We start from the raw sequence: 5785 nt of genomic DNA on the forward strand, positions 1-5785 counted from the left end.
CCAATATTGTCTGTAGCTGCATCTTCTGTTTTTTTTGTTTCCATAATTTCCACCAATATTTGCATGTCGGTGTCTGAGGCTTTTTTCCTTTGTGGTTTGTGTGCCAGTGGGCGGAGCTCAGGAGGACCGCCGGTGACAGGTTGATGGACTCCTGACCCCATGTGTATGTTGGTTGATTGACACCGGACACAGCCAATGCTGATAGCGCTGTCACCGCTATAAAAGGAAAGTCATGTTTGGAGAACGACGGACTGTCCTGCACTTTGGACAGACACAGCCAATCAAATGCGGGACATCGTCTCAATTTGCGGGATGTGGAAAAACATGGTCATAATACTGTGCCGTCCCACACAAAGCGGAACACCTGGTCACCCTAGTTGCATGTGCATTTATTTTATTTTATTTTATTTTGGTGTCTAAGCAAAACGGTTGCTAAGTTTTGACCTCGCCGACCCCGAGCTATCGCCTCAGGCCTGCACCGTTTGTTTGGAGACTTTGGGGTTACGTACAGTGTACCACAGAAATTTGTTTTTGAATATTGAATGTTGTGGTTGTTTAAGATATTGTGAATATTGCTGGAAAATCTGTGAATATTGTGAATCAGTTATAAGTGGGTTTATTGCCTTTAATAAGTGATATTCATCATTTAAACTTAATACACTAACTTTATTTTTAAAATACTGTGTCTGAGTGGTAATTAGAACTAATTATAAATATTGGTTGTTTTAAATAACAATTATTACCAGCTCAGAGTTAATATATATTGAGTGAAACAAAGATAGGGACCAGCCCACATCAAACTATTTAAACTCATACTTATTCTTAGTATATCATTTCATATTTTGTTTCATGGTTCTACATAAGTGGAGGCACCAAACAATTAATTCACTTACCTTATTTCTGAAGGTTAAAAGTAAATCATCGGTTGCAATTGTTATTTTAAGTTGATACGGCACCACAAAACAAAACTAAAGAACCCAGAGCCTGCCCAGAGTGATAAATTGATATAATCATTGTAAGTATTCTTAGTCACTGGGTAGGGAGGTACATAAATTAAATTCAAGAATGTACTGTGTTGGTGGTGCAGTTGTTAGGCCTTTGTGTTGGTAGGCCTGGGTTTGTGTGGGTTCATCAAACAGTTAATCAGCCTCTGTCAATGGTTCGGTGTGAGTGAAGGGTTGTTCATCTCTGGTCCTATTTGTCAGCCCTGTGATGAACTGGAGACACGTCTGGGGTTCATCCTTGTCATGGGTGATCTGTGTTAGTTTTGTACCTGGGATTATATCCCAAGGACTCTACAGTCAGGAATATTAATGACTGAAATTAAATAGAACCTGGAACCTGGTACTGGTGGACTCAGAGGGAGACCTGGACCCCGTACTGGTGGACTAGGAATGAGACTGGACACTGGTACTGTGGACTAGGAATGAGACCTGGACCTGGTACTGGTGGATTATTGAAGGGTAGAGCTGACTGTTTCAGGTTAATATAAACTGAATTTACAACATTACAAACTGATCTTTCATTTACTGTTTTACAATAAAATATGACGACCACTACACTGTAGTGAAACTGTGTCTGAGGTGTTCTCCCATGTGGGACAGATGGGACAGACATAGTCCAGTCCCCCCAGTGTGTCCTTGGTCCAGTTGGACATGTCTGGATCACCACACGGGAACCAATCCTGACCCAGGTGCCTGGACCACCTCAGCTGGTTCCTCTGATGTGAGGAGCACTGGTTCTCCTTGAACCCTCCTGGATGGTACCCCCCCCAGTGTCTTTAAAGGACAGCCCAGCCCCCCTAGTTTGGAATCAAACATATATCCCCCATCTTATTCTTTCAGTCCAAATCTAATGATCACAGGAGGAACACAGATCTACTGGGTCAGTGAGAACTTTGCTTTTTGACTCACCTTCACCTCAGCAGACCGGTATAGCGTCCCCATCACAGATAACATGTTCCCCATCTGCCTGTCGATGTTCTTCTCCATCCTGGATCCTGATATACAGGGTTATTCAACAGAATGAACCGATTTCATTACGCAAGAGTTTGAATTGGTCTGAATGTGGAACCTGACTAAAAGGATTGTTAATATCTGAGTGTAATTTTTGCATGTTCACCAATTCATCCTGAGGGCCAGACTGGACCCTTTGGTGGGCTGGATTTGGCCCCCGGGCCGCATGTTTGACACCTGTGATTTAAAGTAAAGCTGTGAACTCTCGCCCACTCCAGAGGACACAAATGCATTGCTGGGTCTCAGGAGGACATGTATAAATCTATTAAAGTGACGTAGCTGAACTAAAGCTGCTCTTGTGTGTCAGTTTTAGTCCCGGCCTGTGCTGGAGTTGGACCAATCAGAACGTGGGTGGAGTCTGTGTGAGACGGTCCAGACCACAGACAGACGCTGTGGTCCCCTCGGTAACTCGACACTCCACCCTTGGGTTTTTGCTCTTCCCGTCTCTGTTATTTGGATCTTCTTCTCATTCTCTTGTTTTTTTTCACAATACTTACTGTAACACGGGATGAAAGTTTATAATAATAATGTTAATAAAGAATATTTTCATGTACTAAAACAATCAAATTACATATATTTATATATATATATATATATATATATATATATATATATTTATACGAGGGCTGTTCAATAAGTTCATGGCCTCACCCAGAAATACTGGTTGTTATAATACAGGATGTTACAGGATGTTACATTCTTTGTGATGGGATAGTGATGCTTGAACATCGATGGACCAAGTGCATTGCTGTAAATGTAGATTATGTTGAAAAATAAAATATGAATTATCAGTCTGTGTTGTTCTGTTCTGGGTGAGGCCATGAACTTGAACGGCCCTCGTATATATATAATTTTCAATGAGTCTCAGTTGTCCAATCCACTGATTAAAAACTGTATTTGGACAGTTTATCAGTGCTTATACATGTTATACATTCACAAAAATACATTTATCAACATTTTTGTTGTGAAACCTCCTGTAATTACACAAGATATTGTCAATTAACAAACAAGTCTGGTTAAAGTTATAGAACAAATACTTCTTTTACGGTTAATTGTCAGTAATTTTATCTGGTTGTATTTATCTTTTTGTTTTACAGTATTAAACTTTAAATGAACAGTTTAATCTCATAAATAGAAAAGTAATATTTGTGAAATTACAATACATTTGCAAATGTATTTTAACTGTATATTGCTGTGAAAAAAATAATCTTTCAAAAAATGGAAATTTTCTGGTTATCACAGTTACAGTTTTTTGTGTTATTTTACATTTGACATGTAAAATCACAGTCTGTTTTTGTCATTTCATTGATATTTTCCTGTATCTTAAAACTACAGGAAAATCTGTAAACACTGAAAATTCTGTTAAATTACAGGGTTTTTTTTTTACAGTGGTAAACCACAAGTGACCACAAGTGACGGACCATGAAGTGTTGTATGGTGCCGCTAGCTAAATTGCTCGAGCGAAATAAATTGATTTCGTATCAATCCAATGTGACAAAGACGAAATGACGGGAATTTTATCCATAATTTTTATCCATTTTAGTTAATTTTGTAAACACATAGTACAGTTTCAGTTAGTTATGGTTTTTTCTTGTAATTATAGTTTTTATTTATTTCAGTTAACGAAAATGTTTGTCCAGTTCTAGTTTTGGTCATTTCGTTAGTTTTCATTAATGATAATAACCTTGGTCCAACTCCACACTCATATGCACACAGATCTAATGTACATGAATATTTTTACAGGTTTCTAACTCCGTACATAAGTACTCTGTATAATCCTGATGTGCATGGACATCTGTCGGTCCAGGAACTTATTTGCTCTTATTTTTCTTTAACATTTGAACGCTGCCTTTCCTGGCTTCCTGTCTGAAATAACCCTTTTCCCCTTTTGTTTTTACATTTCAGCGGAATTAGCTGAGATTCCTGCTTCTGTGCGTTCCCAGTTGTTTTCTGGTCAGGTGATCAGTCTAAAGCCCGTAAGCTCCAGGTCCTGTTTATGCACAAGTCGGAATTAAACCGTGTACCGTGTCCTAAAACAATGGACAGGATCATCAGAATTCACAGTGTCTTTCCACGCTAAGAAAACTCATTAGTGCTATTGTACTGATCATTCCAGAGCAGCCGTGCAGTGCATTATGGGTATTCATTAACATGGAATATATGAGTTCTTACTAAGCTCAAAAAGCCAATAATTGAAATTTGGACCGAACAGGCCGTCAGTCCTAACACCCATGAGGAGGAAACGACTCAATAAATATGATTTTAAAAAAACCTAATATATGTCTGTAATGACAAACGGTTCTCCTCAGATCAGAACTGCATCAGAAATGAAGGGATATATTTATATTATGGGATACATATAAGGCATTAGTTAGTTTGGTTTTGGTTTATCAAAAAAAATTGTAAAAAAAGAACAAAATAATCAACAAAATGAACAAAATAATCAAAAAAATCTGCAAAATAATCAACAAAATGAGTAAAAAAAAAAAAAAAATTACAACAAAAAGTAACAAAAACACCAAAATAATTAACAAAATGAACAAATAATTCAAAAAATGATAGTTAAAAAAAAAGACCAGAATAATCAACAAAATAACCATAATATCTACCAAATCAACAAATTAATCCAAAGAATAAGTAAGACACACCAAAATAATCAACAAAATTAATACAATAACCCAAAAAATTTGTAAAATGATCAACAAAATGATTGAACAAAAAAATTACAATAAAAAAGTCATTAAAAATCCACCAAAATAATTTACAGATTGAACAAAATAATCCAAAAATGAGTAAATAAACAAAAAAACAACACAGAATTATCAACAAAAGGAACATAATAATCAACAAAACTAACAAAATAATTTAAAAAAAGTAAGACACACCAAAATAATCAACAAAATGAACAAAATAACCCAAAAAATTTGTAAAATAATCAGCAAATGAGTAAAAAAAATTTATAATAAAAACAGTGGAAAAAACACTTAACAAAATAATCCAAAATGAGTAAAAAAAAAAAAACCCAAAAAACACCAGAATAATCAACAAAATTAACATAATAATCAACAAAATTAACAAAATAACCCCAAAAAATACGTAAGACACACCAAATAATCAACAAAATGGATAAAATAATCAACAAAATGAACAAAATAACCAAGAAAATCTTGTAAAATAATCAAAAAAATAAAAAAATTACAATAAAAAAACAAAACCACCAAAACAATTAAAAAATGACAAAATAATCAAAAATTAGTTTAAAAGAAGACCAGAATAATCAACAAATTGAACATAATAATCAACAAAATCAACAAAATAATCCAAAAAATAAAACACACCAAAATAATCAACAAAATTAACAAAATTGATAAAATAATCAACAAAATGAACAAAATAACCCAAATAATCTGTAAAATAATAAAAAAAAAAGTAAAAAAAAAATACAATTAAAAAACCAGTAAACAAAAAAAACTCACCAAAATGGTTAACAAAATGAACAAAATAATCCAAAATGAGTTAAAAAAAAAAAAAAAAGACCAGAATAATCAACAAAATGAACATAATAATCAACAAATTAACAAAAATAAATAAATAATCACTAAAATGAATAAATCAGTGAAACTTTATTTGTATCTAAACTATGTGGACCCCTCTGAAACCAGGTGTTTGTGTTCTAACAGGGCTCTGGGATCCAAAACTATAAGGACTAATGTCAGAATAGAGTTGGATATTATGGGACAGATATCCTATTGATTATTAATACTGATGTT

The sequence above is a fragment of the Sphaeramia orbicularis genome, chromosome 10, assembly GCF_902148855.1.
Source record: "Sphaeramia orbicularis chromosome 10, fSphaOr1.1, whole genome shotgun sequence".
In the NCBI taxonomy this organism is placed as follows: Eukaryota; Metazoa; Chordata; class Actinopteri; order Kurtiformes; family Apogonidae; genus Sphaeramia; species Sphaeramia orbicularis.